The sequence below is a fragment of the Mytilus edulis genome, chromosome 9, assembly GCF_963676685.1.
Source record: "Mytilus edulis chromosome 9, xbMytEdul2.2, whole genome shotgun sequence".
NCBI classification, from domain to species: domain Eukaryota; kingdom Metazoa; phylum Mollusca; class Bivalvia; order Mytilida; family Mytilidae; genus Mytilus; species Mytilus edulis.
This window is the reverse complement of record NC_092352.1, coordinates 42,233,936-42,252,494: the sequence shown is the minus strand read 5'-3', so window position 1 is coordinate 42,252,494 and position 18,559 is coordinate 42,233,936. Positions and strand designations below refer to the sequence as shown.

At 30.7% G+C, this 18,559-nt stretch overlaps 1 long non-coding RNA gene across 1 annotated transcript; it reads left to right on the top strand.

Annotated features, from left to right (window-relative positions):
- The first annotated feature begins 203 nt into the window (after positions 1–203).
- On the top strand, positions 204–4,107 carry LOC139488391 (uncharacterized). Its single transcript, XR_011655998.1, has 5 exons — positions 204–839; positions 1,630–1,835; positions 2,316–2,382; positions 2,699–2,770; positions 3,754–4,107. It is a non-coding gene; the product is annotated as an uncharacterized lncRNA (long non-coding RNA).
- Positions 4,108–18,559: the final 14,452 nt, after the last annotated feature.

Below are 18,559 nucleotides of genomic sequence, written 5' to 3'. Positions count from 1 at the left end.
CTCAACATATGTCTTTCAAGTTATATACATGAATTCAAATCCATTAACCATGTTTACAGAATACTATAAGTGATCTGTTGTTACTGACATTTATCATTTTCGCGTTTTCGTGTTTTTGGCTTATACAAATAACCAAAAAGCGAAAACGCTGATTGACAGAATACGGCCACCATGACATTGATAATGATTCGTTTTTTAGTAAACGGCTTAAGGTGACTTCCGATACTAAGGGAGATAACAACATTTTACTGATGTAAAACTGGTTCCCGTTTAAAAATTTAGGATATATCGCCTGTATATCTAGGTCACGGTAACAGTTCCGATGTCGTCTGTTGTCAACGTGTGTAAACAACTTCCAAGTTACAGCTCATCGCTCAGAAGAAAGGAAGGTTTATCATAAAGGATAAATGCATGCGTTCTTTAAAAATAAAGAATATGAATAGCTTCAGCCTGAAAGTTCACACAATCTTAAATGATTCTCAACTTATAATATCATATGATATAAGTTTTTGAGAGTTGGAGAAATTCGGCGTCCGATCACAGACAGTGATGTTTCGTTTGACGGAACCTGGAAAGAAGGTCGACGGCTAGCTCTGATGATCACCTAGCGCAGAATATGTTCGTTAAGATGCAAAACTGTCCCCTGCGGATACTGTCTGTGAACGGAAATACGACCTTCAAGGCTTGGACCAGGAGGTGGAGGCCGTGGAGCATTTTGTCCATACCATATCGGACGTTGTAGCTGCAGTGCATGTAACCTGCATATCATGTGTGACAGTGTAGAAACGAGGGGGAAAATGGGACTGGTGGATTTGTTATCAATTCAAAAGCTGGACATGGTAAGAGAGTTCAATTTTCTCTTTATTATATATTCTCTTTAGACTTTACACATTTTACTGGTTGGAGAAGGTGTATGGTTTCATGTCTTGAATAAATGAACCTGCCCCACACCTCTCTTTTTCTTTCTTTAATTCCCCTCTATTATGGTCTGGGGTTTATGTGGTTTGAGGGTAAAAAGCTTTATTTTGAGGGGAAGTGCTGCCCAAATTTTTTATGAAGCTGGACTTAGTAATTTTTCTGGAATTTTGCCCCTGGAAGTTATTTATCATTTTTGCAATGTACACAAAGACATCTATATGTAAATACTTATTTGGTAGCAATTATATAACCATAAATAAAATTAGAATTGAAAAAGTAAACAATTGCAGTCACAATGATTCATTCACAAAAATAATTTTTTACAAACTCAAAATATTAGTTTTCTTTATTTTATAATCAGAATTTTCATATTAAGTCATCTTTTGCATGTGATCAGAGACCAAGTGGTCGGAAACCTTACATATTTAGTCATTTAGAATGATGTGTAGAATGCAGGATAATGCATGAAGGCAAAAAAGAAAATTAAGAAGGGGGGCACCCACCCTCATTCCACATTATTAGAAATAAATGTGAGTCTGTGATCTATAAGAATAAAGGTAAACATGAATTCACAATCATATTATATAAATATAAATTGAAAAAATCAATTGTATATTCCAAATAAAATTATGAACTCAAGTCTAAATAGTTTATAGTTTATCTAATTAACCAATACATGTGCAGACTGACATTTCATATCATATTTTTCAGGAATGATACATGCAGGAATTTGTGCCACACATTTCAACAATTTCCTTAATGGATTGAATGTACTGTCTGTGAATTCATCAGCCATACTTAAAGAAAAAGGAGAATTAAACTGGAAAGAAAATATTTGTAGTTGCAAAAGAATCCTGTAAATAAATTCAAAAGAAGAAACAGTTTTAAACATGGTTAATTTAATGAATAATTGGAAGGTAATTAAACCTTTAGTCATATAATTCATAAATTTTCCTAAGTAGATATAAAGTATAATGAGGACCATAATTATATTCATATTTGCACTTAAGCAGTCATAAAAATGAATTAACAGATCTTGGTAATAATTTCAAGTTTAGGGTCAATATTTCAAATCAATTTTGTGGTAAAGCATTGTTATATATACTTGAAGACTTTCATGTATTGAACATGACAGAATTTGTTTCAACAAAAATATTGAACTAGAATTAGTTACATATGTATAATTTATTAAATGAAATCTATATTAATGTATAATTTCAACAAATTTAATGAAACCTATTTGGTTTTGAAAGCCTTTATACATATTATTATTACAAATTTCATTGTTAACAGCCTGAGTTTCCAGTTAATTTAAAATGTAATATGTTTTAGCTATAGTATTTGAACACTGCATGCACTTTCATTGATATATATTTGTTTTCACTTTTTTTCATTAGGTTGAAGCTAGTTATGTTGCAGAATTGCAAATGTTTGGTACTGGTTGAAACTATGAAAGTAATACAGGTAAATTTAAAGAATTTAGACTTTAACTTTATTAATAGAAAAGATATTCCCAATTGTCAAGGTGAAAGTGGACATTGTAGATTCTAAACACCCATGTGAAAGCAACAGTCTTCTATGGTGAGAGGATGCCATACTTAGCAATGCTCTTGTTATTATATGGAATATGGCTTTTTTTATCATTATTTTCACTATTTTGATATTGAACAACCAACATTGATAAAAAGTAATATAAAACTCTCACTTTTTATGAATCCTATATTATCTGATTATATTAATTTACTTATTTAATTTTTGTTATATTTGTTATCAATTGTAGGTCTCATGGTCATCATTTAACAGCAGGTTATTAGCAGCAGTTTTGTAGAAAAATGAAGGATGACTGTCAATGGTAAATACATACATTTTAGGATAATTACATGTAGTTACCTTTGAAAAAAAAACTTAGGTTCCATTTGAGACTTTTTAATCTGATAATGGTGTTTTGCAGGCATTTATAACATTTCTTTTTGGACAATATATTTAGTAGACTCAACTATAAAATGTAGGATCATGTAAACTTGTACACAGATGTCACTGACCTACATTTTCCACTTCACTGACTTTGGTTACATTAAACATCCAATTTCATATACAACAAATGTATATCTCAGCAACTAAAAGGTGTCATATCATGCAAACTTATATATACACTCTCAGAGTCTCAGTAAGTAACTCAGCTTCCAGGCAAAAGAAGGTCACAGTGATCCACATTTTACACTATTGATTTGTACTTTATTTTATAATTTAAATACAAAGTATATTATCAAGACTGCCACTGGTTCTTATGTGCCACAATTCTGACAATGAAGATAACTATGTGATGTAGATAACTTATGTTTATTTCAAACTTGGTCACATGCTGTATATATGTAAATTTTTACCAAAAAGAACAGTTCAACTGTTTTGATTTAAGGTACACATATATGGTAAAGGTTACACCTAATAAATATACATGTATACCTTGAATTTATTTGCATTGGACCCTATAATGCTCCCTATATCATTTATATTGTCAATTATTGCATTCCAAATTGCCATTGTTCACAAAACAAAAACCACTAAAAAGGATGGCCATCATATGCAAAAGCAATATAAAATGCATACCCATCAGCTGACCTAATTATTGCAATCACTTCAAAAACCTGGCCATATATCATATTATAAAACTCTTAATGAGTACCTTTGTTAGTCAGGTATAATATAATCTTTTTAAATTGATGTTGTAATGCATGATTGGATTAATTTTGCACTCACTGAAATATTATATAGATTTAGTAGTTTATTAGTATATATTACACCTTTTCATTACAAATAAATAAATTAAACTTTCAGGTAAATGCAGCAACAGAATGTTCCCCTGGAAAATTTACGTAGAAAATTTGGGAAAGTATGAATAAGAAATTAGAGAGGCAAACAGATAACCAGAAAACAAAGATTTTGAAAGAAAAGAATTGCCACTAATAGTAATATGCTATATCTGACTGGGAGCAACATGTACTATTCAATATGGAAGGATTGATAATTTTGACTGAGAACACAGTGAACTCTAATAATGCTATGACTATCAATAAGTACTTGACTGAATCAGAGGAGTAAACTATTTACACATTTGTAAATATAACAGTTATATGTTTGCTTGATTATTGAGGCATTCAAAATAAAGAAAGTTGAAAAACCTTTGAAAAAGTTAGAATTTCATCATTTTTTGGTTATGTTACTATGACAACTGAAATATATAATGTATTATCATTATGCTTCATCAAACTTAAATCATTAATTGTGGAAAAGGTGACAAAGTCTTTTTTAATCCATTTACTTGCATGACTGTTACCTATGAATGGATAATTTAAAAAAAATTATATTTGGTGATTTTCGCTAACTTCTGAGTAATTTATTTTGCTCATTTAAGACCACAGTAATGCTAATATAAGCTGCATTACAATGTATCATAATATTTGTTTACATTTACATAGAAGCCATGTGTTGTTGGTCTAAAATCATGGTATTTGATCTGCCATTGTCTGTTAGGTTGTTAATCTTGCACATCAGAACAATGCAAAAACTTGAATTTTCCAACTTCATGTCCTGTTGCCATGGTAACCGTTGAACAATGAGACCAAAAAATTGTTCTCATTGTTTGCCTTGTGAAACTGTATTATTCTGTGTTAGTTTAACAAAGGATATGACAACATATGTCACACTTTGATCACCGATGATGAAAGATATACAAAAAACTGCTGTTGATCTCTGTTTCGTTAGGGGTCACAAAAACATTTTTCGTGCAAAAAATAGTCTGGTGACCCATATTTTTTTTAATTTCTTTTTAAAGCTCATTGTTATGACCATCTTATGTCAAATTTAAAAAAATATTCATTGGACCATTTTTTTGGAAATTTAAGAAAAATAGAAATTTTTAACAAAATCTGTGTTTTTTTTTGTGGAGCAGTGTTGATGAAATTACAGACGAAATCAATGAAAATGAATAAAACTGCCATTATTTGTGTTTTATTTACATTTTAAATAATAATTTTGTAATAAATGAAGAACAAACCCTTCAAAATACTTTCAAAGGCTTGAAAAAAATCCAGAGTTTCTACATCAGGTATGTATTTATGCATACACGTGATGTACCAACTTTGGTGACCGTTACCATGGAAACGAGTCTGGTAACATACTATTTTTAACTCAAATTTTCATAGAGGCCATTGCATAGTATATGTATGCAAATTTTAAGAAAAATTCAATGGTGAAAAAAAATTTGCTATATCTGTAGGGATCCACCTTAAGTGATATATTAATTGTAAAGAAGAAATATATTGACAAAATGTAAAAATTTATTTCAGATATCGTCTCTGAAAGGAAAAGACGAGGCAAAATTTGTTTATCTTAAGAAAGTGAATTTTTACCTGGAGTTCATTAAAATCGAAAACTAAGCTGCTTTTACATATTGGATACATGAAGTACATGTGATTAAGTTACACTACAATAATGACAGCGATATAAATAATTCAATTCAAAATCCTTTCATCTTGTACTAGTTAACGAAATGCTGTCATTTTCAGCGAGTTTATTAAAACTATAAATCAGTAGCTAACTTATACACAGTGGTCCAGACATGACAACATCTCTTAATATTTCGAATACACTCCGCACATCACTCCAAGACACCTAAGATATAGCATCGGTCGAATTACTTTAAGCTGGATTTATTACTCTAGGATGCAATATGATCCTAATACAATGTATGGAAATAAAATATTCTGATATGTACAGCAATCAACTACGACAGTTGGAATGCAGAGTAACGAAGTAACACATATGCCTTTGTCATCACAGTGTTCGTCGATTTATTTCTTTTTAATAAGCTTTTAATTCCTCTGTGTTTTACTACCTCTACATATTAAAAATGGAAACAATGAGTTGGCACTTAAATCGTCATGTGTCCATATAGGTTCCTAAGCAAAAGGGAGTGTATATTTACAATTTCATTCCCACATGTAGAGCCGGTGAACCTGTTTGTTTTACATAATCTGTTGTTTCAATGTAGTCTATTATAGATATGTGCGCGACTCTTATAAAATTTTCGTACCTTTCAAGGACTAGATTTTGACTGTAAACATTGAAATGATTAAACATATTTTTTTGGATCAAACATTTATAAAAAGTATTCGTTGTGTTGTATTCATAAATTTGTTGATACATTACAAGATATCCGACATCATCTAGATCCATAATGTATGCAGCATTTTTTGTTTGCTCGGCAGTTTCAGTTTTTGAAAGAGTGTCCCACTAGAAACTTGAAACTTAGTTTTGTTGACTTCGATTTTTGATTCTTATTCTCATAATTATGATGAACAATATTGTTTTCGTTCAGTGATATGGAATCGACTAATAGTCATTGTACATTATTGAAAGTCTTTTATAAATGTATTGTAGGGTCACATAACTCTAGGCAATCTACAAAGGTAACATAGATTAGTCATAAGAGGACGTTCAGTCTAAACATTTCGATGGTTTTTACATTTTAGTCAGTGTTTCGTTTTTCCTGTACAACTTGTGCATTTTGACATATTTGTAACTGTATCAGGAATCAAATTTGAGTGTATGTGTCAAATCGGTGGACATGAATTTGTCAGCTAATGCTTTTTTAAAGCTCCTTAGTTTTGTTACAATTTTCCAGCATCGGCCGCGTGGTATACTAGTGACATGTATGCCCGAATCATGAACACTACCCCATAATATTTTCGACTTGAATAGACTAAGCTACCAAAACCTTAAGACTTATTGAAAAGGTTATAGTTACGGTACTGTTGTCAGGTCATAAAAGATTGCATATTTTTGCTTTAATATTGTATGGCTGTGGCTATATTTGTTGTCTTGTTTGGGCTTTCTTTTGTACAATGGTTTGTGTGAGCCATAATATACCATTATAGGATACATTTGCCCCGCTTGGTCTGTAAAGTAAAACCGGGATCGATATGGTCAGTGATAGCGGTTGCCTACCCGATAGATATAAAAGGAACGAATAAAGCTTACGTTTGTATACATTTTAATAACCAAGGAGTGCAAAAGGTAGAATGGACCCTTTAACATTCGTTTTAGTAATAATTTACCCCTACATCATGCTTTTTTTCGATCTCAATGGTAAAAGATCCGGGGATTAATAACTAATAATCAATAATTAATTTAAATATATATATGTTAGCGGCAATAAGTGAAATTAGGCATTAAGCTTAAATCCTAGGCAAGAAGCTAACGCTTAGGCAGTATGTCTAATGCCTAAATGATGTAAGGCATTAGTCTTAAATCATAAAAAAATGTTTGCAGGCATTAAGCTTAATGCCTAAAATATAAATGCGAGTAAATAAAAGACATTTACATGTATTCATTTAAATAAAAATATTTTGTTAAATGATAACATTATGAAAACTAGGTTTATCGAAATTGTTCAAAGAATGGTCCTATAATATTACATTCTTAGGACAGAACTTATGATAATGTAAGGACCGACTTACGACATGTCTCAGCATGCACATTGAATCTATCTGAGCTTTATCTTTGAGGATTATCATAGCTAGGATATTTTATCCGCTGTCTGGAATATTGGCGTAAATCAATATCAAATGAAAAAATTTAAATAGTGTGTCAAATTTAACCAACAACTTTAATTAAAAAAACGATTAAATATTAAAAAATACTTTTTTTAAAAATTTAAAGGTAATAAATAATTTTGATATTATAATTGTACATTTAAACTCTTTGAAACAAAACAATGTAAGGAAAAAAATAATATGAGGCAGGCATAACCAGTAAATGGGGACGAAGTCTGTTTTTTTTAATTCAATCATGTTGATAAAAGAAACGGAAATACCGTAACGTTTACGACGCTAACATACGATATTCCCGTACTTGCATTTCCTATCATGGTTTTCTTTATAGAGGGTTACTGTTCACAAGGAAGCTATTAAACCAAGAGTTCCAAATGGTGAAGTTGAAATCATCCCTTCGTAAATTTTACGGACGCCATCACGAGTTGGTTGACCGTTATGGAATAACCGTTTCACAAATGATATCGGATATGTTCCTTACGTCGTAACTACAATCCCTTTCCCTTTCATGAATGTGACCTACCGAATTAGACTATTTACCGGATTTGTAATCACATAAGCAACACGACGGGTGCCACATGTGGAGCAGGATCTGCGTACCCTTCCGGAGCACCTGAGATCACCCCTAGTTTTTGGTGGGGTTCGTGTTGTTAATCTTTAGTTTTCTATGTTGTGTCATGTGTACTATTGTTTTTCTGTTTGTCTTTTTCATTTTTAGCTATGGCGTTGTCAGTTTGTTTTCGATTTATGAGTTTGACTGTCCCTTTGGTATCTTTCGTCCCTCTTTTACGATATTCGTTCTGTTGTTAGGGATTTAGTTATGACGTTATTTAAGTTATGACGTCATATTCAATGTAAACAAAGAAACGCTGTTATTAGGTAACGTTTTTTTTATATCAAACAATTATTAGAAATGATTTGAAGTTGAATTCCTTCCTATATTTGGTGATATGTTGATATGTTGATACATATACATTTTATTTAAAGTCTCATGCAAACAAGAACGACCGTAAAAGATTTGTGCGCAGATGCAGACCGGAAAAGGAAGTAGATCTGGAAAAAAAGTTAACGATTTTGAGTTCATTTGTAGAATGAAAAATTCGGGAAATTTTCCCGAATTGTTTTTTTTTTTTTATATATTGATTTTTCTACCTTTATTTGGTACTTCGTCCCCATATAAATACGTTTTATATTAGAATTGTATTGTAAAAAGTTAGAATTAAATATATAACGTTCATCTTTCATATGAGTAATTCAAAAATTTTATTCTATTACTTCAAAAGTATGATTTTTCTGATGCAAAACTTCAGGGCCCAGTTCAATCCTAAATATAAAAAAAGAAGATATGGAATGATTGCCAATGAGACAACTGTTCACAAGAGACCGGAAATAAAATCACTAATACAATATGTTATTTATATTAAAACGCATCAAATAATAGTTTAAAAATATGAAAACTTGAGAGGAATTTATGTTGAAATCATTGTGTTATCACAAGTTGTGGAACTATTTAATAACAAAGAAAATTTACTTATCCAATAAAAAAAAAATGGAAAATGGTGTGAGCAAAAAATCATATCTTAATTTTGTCTACTTTTGAGCAGTTCAAACCAGCTCGACTAGTGAAGTGTACAAATGTTCAAATACATTTTATAATTATTCCATAGAATTGCCCCCTTTTTTATTGGATGCAATCTCTTTTCTTTTTTTTTGATTTTAAATCTTTTTAATATTTTGTAATACCACAAATATATGGAAAAAGTATGAGTTAATTCTGTTTTTAACTGTTAAAATTACTAATTAAAATTACTTTTGAAGATCTGTCAAATGAATGTATATTTATACATGTAATATTAAAAATATAATTAAGAAACGACTTTATATCAAGAATAAATCACCAAATATGTATAAATTCTAGAGTTTGATTATTGCCTAAAATTATGTTCGGCAATAGGATGAATAATCATTATCAAATTTCAGAAAATAAGCTTAATGCCTGAAAATTTCAGGCAATAACTTAATGCCTAGGCATTAGCTTATTGCCTAGAATTTAAGCTTAATGCCTAATTTCACTTATTGCTTCTAACATATATAACAATATAGGTATAAATGATTAACATTCTTTGGTCGTGAAGAAAAATGTGTATATGTCGGTCATTTATCTCTAGTACGATTGGAGAGATGTGTTCAACCAAACTTTGAAATATTTAATGAGAGAACATCATCGATATAGCACTAGTAACCCGAATTTAACTTGATCGGACAAAAACGCATTAACGCTGTTTAAATGAGATTAATCGTCATTTGATAAAGATTGACAAAAATTAAAAATCATTTTTAATCTATTTCAATGCATATCAAATCATTTTAATGCCAGTCAAATAGATTCGCTTGCAGTCGTTCAATTTAATTCAAGTTGGCGGTAAGTTACGTCAAACAAATAGGCCACGCCCCCGTTAAACTATTTCAAACTGGTATTAATTCGTTTAAAACCGTGTTGAGACCCGAGCTTTTAACAGGTAAATCAATCAAGCAAAACAACATCGATGTATCTATCGTTTATTTGTTTCAAACTTTATCGACTTATATATATAAATGCGTGTATTCTTATTATAGTCATATACTTCACAATTTAAACAAATGAATGATCAATACACGTAACATATAAGGAATTTAAATAAAAAAAAATAAAATATTGATGCACGGTTTAAAAAATTTAGAAATTGTGAATCTGTTAAAAATAAAATAGTTAGATGTTTAACATATTTTTAATTTGCCCAAATGCAGTAGACCTTATCTCACATATTCGTTTCAAAACTTGCTGAGTGCTATGAAAACTTGTGACATGTCAGTAATGTATGGTCCATTGCAATGACTTACGAAACTTTAGGTATTCCTGTATATTTCCGTTTCTCTTTTTCTGTCTTACTATAGTGTACTCGTAAATTAAATATAGACACGAAAATTGAAGTTACTTACAAAAATTATTTATTTTTTACATAGTTTAAATCGATGTATCTTATATATTCGGTCAACAACAAATATTCCCTAGCTGTATATTGATATATGCAATGGCTTGTAATAAAAGCAATGTTGTGTTAAATAATAAAATTAATGAAGATAATGTTGACATTTGTTGAATTTAATAAACAGTTCAGTGTTGCACAACTTTGTAAATGAAGGAACAGCTCAATAAACTTTTAAAACTGTGTTTCAAATTGTAATATCGGTCACTGACGCGAAACGGGCGTTCATTGTGGAAAAGCAGCACAATACAAACATTGTGAATTGTGGTTCCGATTCTGTAAAGGGATTATTGTGCTGTCATGCACCGTGACGTACAAAAAGTCTTGCTATAAATGAACATATATTCTGTTTATATGAGATAAATTTTAGTCTGCGATAACGATGGGTTGGTTGATTTAAGTTTTACGACCTTGACTTGCTCTAAGTCGACATTATCTTACGTCTAATGCATTTAAAAAAAAAACGTATATTTACGTTTAGGGCATTTAATATACGTCTACCTACCAAATTAAAATCAACATCAACATTATTAAAATAAACAAGAATGGAAAAGAAACAATTATGCATTGTTGCTCTGATATAATTTTATTAACTATATTTGAGCGGTAATGTCTTAATAAAAACTGATTGTCGTATACATAAAATATTTCATCTAGGTGCTTTCGTTGAAGTTCGCGTTACATATCAAAATGAATTTCATTGGTTGAAACGTTTGCAAACTTTCAATCCAGGTGTTCTCATCGAGGTCCGCGTTCATGTTATATTCAATACACAATTTTTCATCTAGGTGCTTTCGTTGAAGTTCGCGATACATAGTAAAATGAATTTCATTGGTCGGAATATTTGCAAACTTTCAATCCAGGTGTTCGCATCGAGGTCCGCGTTCGTGTTTCAATTCAATACACAATATGAAGTCCAATATGTATGCGACAGTCTTTTTTTTCTCGCGCATACATAATTTTATATATAGCGGAATGTAAAGTTAAAGGATACTGCCGATTTTTTTTAATTCTTTCTAAGAAGTTTCAGTATAAAGTCAGCTTCATATAAATAAAGTGGGAAAGAAGAAGACTGAAAATATTTCTCCTAAATCCATAAGTACATAAGTTACAAAAGATCACAAACAAAAACAAACAGCAACAAACATAAACATATAAGGTATCAATAAGCACTATATAGATTTTGTTTTAGAAAGCTGACTTTTATAAATATGAAAAATAAAATTCAAAATAGGAAACCCAAACTTAAGAATTATTTAGACAGTATATTCATCGAAGAAGAAACATTATGGATACAAGTATAGGTACAACGTAAGTGTATTTCTGAGTTGAGAATTTAACACCACCACCGCCTGAAAAAAAAAAAGATGTTAAACAAAAGGTTAGTAGCTATCAAAATAAAATTCGTATTACTTTTATAAAGAAAATACTGAAACGAACGTCATATAATTGACCTATATTGTATTACATAGACTATATTTTCGAAACAAGTAATGATTTTCATGAACTGAACAAAAGTGCATTAAACCTGAATTTGGTTCATAATTACTCACTATCATAAAATACTCGATCGAGAGGACGGTTAAGTAAATTCAGAAATAGACACAATTGGTTTTGTTTTTCTAGTAGCGAGATACAATTTAATAAACAGACCGTTTTACTAATGGTAGTCGTAATGATGTTTGCTGCCATTTTGGCCATGGTGAACGATTTATGTTTGTGTATATATTAGATGAGACTGATAGAAGAAAGTACAACATATACTTGGACTGAAAAAATGAAAATCAAAGGTAAAAGGCTTATGATTTGAAAGTAAGACGCGCTTTTCGTCTTAACAAGATTCATCACTGTCACTCGACAAAACAGTCGATAAGCGTTTACTGTTTTCAAATTTTAAATATATCAATTCATTGTCTTTTTATGTTTAAGCGATGTGAAAAATTAAAGACGCTCTTTCTTGAAGCTTGTAATTGGCTACATTGGTGTTCATTATAAATTACAGATCATTGAAATTAAATGTCATATGTAAATAAACTTATCATAGATACCAGGATTAAATTTTATATTTACGCCAGACGCGCGTTTTGTCTTCAAAAGACTCATCAGTGACGCTTGAATAAAAAAATGTTTAAAAGGCCAAATAAAGCACAACATTGAAGACCAAAAATACAGCTAAGGCAATCTATTCCTGAGGTAGAAAAAGCCTTAGTATTACAAAAATTCAAAGTTTTGTTAACAGTGATATTGACCATTTTGGGTCAAATATTGCTTATTTACTACATTTTGACTTTAACTTACACATTGTAGGGTTGATGATTGGTGATGGAGTATAACTTGCATCACACACACATGTATCAGTATCAGTGGTGTCACAGGTAGCATGGGTGACACATTGACCTGCAGCCGTACAAGCGGTATTTGGTTTGATTCCTGCAATTAAATAAACAAACAAATATTGAGTATACGACCCAATTAAAAGACAAATTGAGTTCAATATCCGTTCCTGAACACTAGATCGGTGCCTATATACAATGAAGCACGTCAAGCTGTCACTTAAGTCTACATTTGTGAATATATGGGGGGAAAAAACAAGCGACTATATTAAAGTTATGAATCATCCCCTCCAAGTTCTCAAAATAAAAAGAAACCAAACCCAATTAAATTGATGTAAAATTGACCCTTGACATGGTTCTTATTTTGGAAAAGACACAAGTGTTTATACCAGATTCAATCTTGTAAACTGAAATAGAGGAAAACACAAAACCAAATTTAGTTTGATGTCTTTATTCGTATTGAGAAAAATATCACAATGCCAAGCAGACCTTTCGGCAGTATCCTTAATCTCAATTTACTTGGGGAACATATGAGATGCAATAACTCACTGAAATGTGGGTTAGTTAGTTTAAAAGGTACCAGGCTTATAATTTAATAGGCCAGACGCGCGTTTCGTCTAAATATGACCAGTCAGTGACGCTCAGATTAAAATTGTTAAAAGAAAAAAAAACAAGTACAAAGTTGAAGACCATTGAGAACCATTTAGAACCAAAAATTCCAAAAAAATATGCCAAATACAGCTAAGGTAATTTTTCTCTGGAATAAGAAAAATCCTTAGTCTTTCGAATAATTCATACATTTTCAAACAATATATGAATAAAAGTTACAAAAAAAAAGATATTCATGTAAACAATGAACTACTGACTACTGGGCTGGTGATACCCTCGGGGACTAATTGTCCATCAGCAGTGGTATCGACCCAGTGGTGTATATAGTTATCAAAGCTATACTTTGTAACGCCAGACACGCGTCTCTTCTACATAAGACTCATTAGTGACACCCAGATCATAATACTTAAAAAGCAAAACCATGTCCAAAGTTGAAGAGCCTTGAGGACCCAAACTTACACAAAGGTGTGCCAAATACGGGTTTAATGAGTGAAAGAACATCATACATATTATCACAAAATACTTATACGTACATAATTTTTGAAATATCAAAAACGAAGGTAGCAGTAAAACCGCTTAAACACTTGAACATCTATATTATCAAAAGGTCTAACCCAATAACGAAATATAAAAGTATAGATACTATATATGACGTGGAAAGATAAAACCCGACCACCGAAAGCTTCATTTTTATGAAGCCAAGGTGGTCATGTGGTCTAGCGGGACGGCTACAGTGCAGGCGATTTGGTGTCACGATATCTCAGTAGCATGGGTTCGAATCTTAGCGAGAGAAGAACAAAAATTTGCGAAACCAAATTTACAGATCTAACATTGTTGGGTATATATTTGTCACTGGTTCAGACGTACTTATATATATACACAAGTCTATTTGAAATTACGTTCAAACCTATGATTGCGTTGGATAAAAACCGCAATCTTTATACGTGTGCATGTAAACTATTTTTTTATTTTTATTTGTACACAAGATATAAATGTCTCTTCAGTGATTTTAGGGATCGAAAAGGTATTTGGAAGGCCATATCATTTACCCTCAATTTAAGATAGACTCTTGATTTTTAAGAGTCAATATAGGATGAACAGATCATATAAACCGGAGGGAAAATAATGATACAAGCCAAAACGAAAAAATAAAAACAAGTCAAAATTGAAAACTACGTTCAAACCTATGATTGCGTTGGATAAAAACCGCAATTTTAATACGTGTGCATGAAAAACAAATTTCGTTGTAGAAAGGTCTTAATACAGCACAAACAACATTTTCCAAAAGATCAAAATATATATATATATATATATATAAGGTTTAAATATCAATCAAACCGGTTAAGTCCTAAGCTGTTTATAAAACATTTGACTGGGCCCAATTACTAAAAGTAAAATAATGTAAATAAAAATCACTACAAAAGACACAAAAGTAATTTTTAAATGACTTATTACAGAAATAATACAAACTCACAGTTTTAATACCATATAAACATATGTCAAAACAAAATGACAATCATAGGAACGCGGCTAAAACATTTTTTTTTCAAGACAAAATTACATTAGAGATCAGTAAACATGTTTAAATAATCAGTGTTTTATATATTACGTCTGTGAAAATATTGAATAGTCTATTTATAGTGTCATTCAAATAACTAGTGACAAAATTGAAATATTTCTAGTCTTACTGGTTTGGCAAGCGCTTCCATCTGAATATTTAGTGGCTTTACATAGACATTTAAGTCCTGCACCATCATCTCGACATTCTGTGTCAGCTGCACTGCATTGATCTCGGGTAGAAACTGCACCGTTACAAGTTGTATCAATGCCGGCAAATTCTGTAAAAATTTGTAGACAAAAATCTCAGCCTCTATAGTTGTATTTTTAAAATATTACTGTGCGTAAACATAGAGTTATTAAGTGTTGTAGATTTAAATATCTGCAATTTCGATTTGTTTTTATATTCTCACAAGTGATTCAAACTAAATTCAATCAAAAACCACTTTATTTTAAACGAACTGTAAACAAATTGTCTAATAAAATTGTAAAATGCATAATGGAATTCGTACAAACACCGTGCGCAAAATTAGCGTAAAAAATATTTGTAAGGACTGAAATGGATATTTTTTATTAAATAAACTCTTTGTGGATGCACCTTTTATTTCAGTTTACCTGGCATACACGTCACTACCTGTAATAACTGTCTATTGAAACAAAATTGCCATCACAAAAAAAGGCATTTTTCAAAAAATAATAATTCAAGACGTATGGCATTAAATCAAATCTACATGTTACAAGTCTGAATTGACAGATTGTTTCAACAAAACAGTCTTCATATAGGAACCTTTTGCATATTTTGGTAGGGTATCGATTAGTCTATTAAAATTGACACAGACAATGTAAGGAACACAATTTTGGTGATATTTCTAGTCTTACTGATTACGCAAGCGCTTCCATCTGAATAGTGCGTGGTTTTGCATAGACATTTACTTTCTGTACCATCATCTCTACATTCCGTATCGACAACACTACATTGATCTGTGGCAGAATCTGTGGTGTCACAAGTTCCATCCAAGCCAACCTCTGTATGTTGTAAATAATATTAAAAAAATATATATAAAATTGTAGTTATAAATAATTTGATTAGATATATGTTCCATTATAATAAGTTATTTTGATTGGCTAATAGCAATCTTTCGTCCTTTTGAAATTAACATTTATTACTCATTCGTTATGACAAGAGGTCCCACAATAAAGTGCACAGGTAAATTAACGAAACACTTGATAAAAATAGTATTTCCATGATCATAGACAAAACATGTAAACATAAGTATTGAATGCTTCTTGTGTTATTTTATAGGGTTATAAAAGCGTCAACTGTGAACACATTTTTAGAATGAAGCACAGATAAAAAATGTACTTAAGTCAACACTTTTACACTCCAATAAATTTACAGAAAGAAGCATTAAATTATTTTAATATTACACAATTCTTATCAAAAACTTACTTTTAGAGAAGAAAGCACGGGAACACAAATAGTGACAAAAAAGTCATTGAACTTCCTATAATTCTATATCTGTCATATGCAGCCAAATTTCATCAAATGTTCATGTTTTCCAAATCTGACTATTGGAAATTGGTATCTTTTGACAAACGTTAAATTAGTGTACTTATTCGTATTCATGTGCATATAACACAGTACGGCGCATTGGTTTGGCATCAAAAACATTTGTAAGAGACAATACATCTACTTGTTTTGTATGCTAGTAGTGAAAAATCTCACTACATTAACATCATATTATTTCTGATTAGATAGAGGTCAATTTAGATAATTTTAATTATGTTTTGAGTGCTGTAACCTTGTCCTTTATATCGTAACTTTATATGTTGCAGTCTTGTAAATGATCGCTCCATAGGCTTACAAACAACAAAAATGATCTTTGAAAACAATGCTACATAGAAAATAAAATGTATGTTCTAAATAATGTGAAATTGTTATTAAATCGAGAGAAAAAAGAGGGTCATGCCACGAAGAACAAAAAGTTATGTAACCCTGAAATCAAAACTATCTTTTTCTACTTTCTGTATGCTGTTTTTACTAGACCACACCACTTCCAATATACTAGATATCCTTCCACTTTACTGGATTGATAAATAATGTATCTCCAAAAAGAAGCAAGATTTTTTTTTTGAATCTATATATATGTTTCAATTCAGCATAAAATTTTCATCAAACAGATTAAATTGAGTTCTGAAAAAAAAACGGACTATTTTGTTTCCCTCTGTTTGTTGACATGCACCGATAACTGGAGTTGCAAGACTGATACCTATATACGCATCAATGTAAATATAACGGAATGTGATGAGACTGTCATCAACGTGAGAGGGTTAGCGCTATAAAACCAGGTTTAATCAACCATTTTCTACATTTGAAAATGCCTGTACCAAGTCAGAAATATTACAGTTCTTGTCCATTCGTTTTTGATGCGTTTTGTTATTTTATTTTGCCATGTGATTATGGACTTTCCGAATTGATTTTCCTCTGAGTTCAGTATTTTTGTGATTTTACTTTTTTTTCTATATGTTTAATATTTTCACAGTTTCCAAAAAGTCATGTAACAAATTATAAGCCTGGTACCTGATATAAATATTTAAGTTAAATTCATTCAAACTGAAATTCAGAAAAAAAAATCAAATGTCCTTTTATTTTGTTTATCAACTTTCTTACAATAACTGTGATTTCGAAGTACTCGTTGTATTCATAAACATGCATTCTTAAACGATATATATATATAAGTGCAATACAGTGCCAATTCAATGTGAACAATTAACACAAGCATACAGCTGAGACTTAAACCGACGAACAAATAGATTATTATCTACATAAAAGCAAATAGACTTCAATACGAATGTTTTGCAGTCATTACTGTAAAACTTAGGTGCATGTTGCATACGGTTTGAACACTCTGTCTTAGGCTCAGGTGTGCATAAACCAATGTCAAAATAGAAGTCTATACTTATGTCTGCAGGGTATTGAATCATCATGTGCACATTAACACGTCCTTGAATTCTATTTATAGATCAATAAATGCTGACCTGGTTTTGTTCATTAACATGTATTTTACATGTTAATTATTAATCGAAACACGTAAAAAAAATGAATGTCGAGTTTTTTCTTCAATTTTTCAATTTTTGAGGCTTATAAAAATCCAGTTGAGATAGTAATTTTTGTACATTTTTTTTGGTATTTCTTTTTTCGATAGGATTTAATACATGTTATATTTGCATTTGTAATTTTTTTGGTTAACTGATGCAAAGAAGAGATTTTAATATTTAAATTATTTTTGGGGTACTGGGGTTATTATAGCACATTTTTAGTGGTATCTTATTAATCTGACGAGCCAATGAATAGCAAATTAGACATACAGTTGGTCATGTGGTATAGTTTTTGAAAATCACAAAGACCAAAATATTCACCTCCAGGTATAGAACGAATCACGTACAACAACTATTTCGCCTAAATTCGGTTATGTATGTATTCATTCTGTCCGAATAGTGCTTT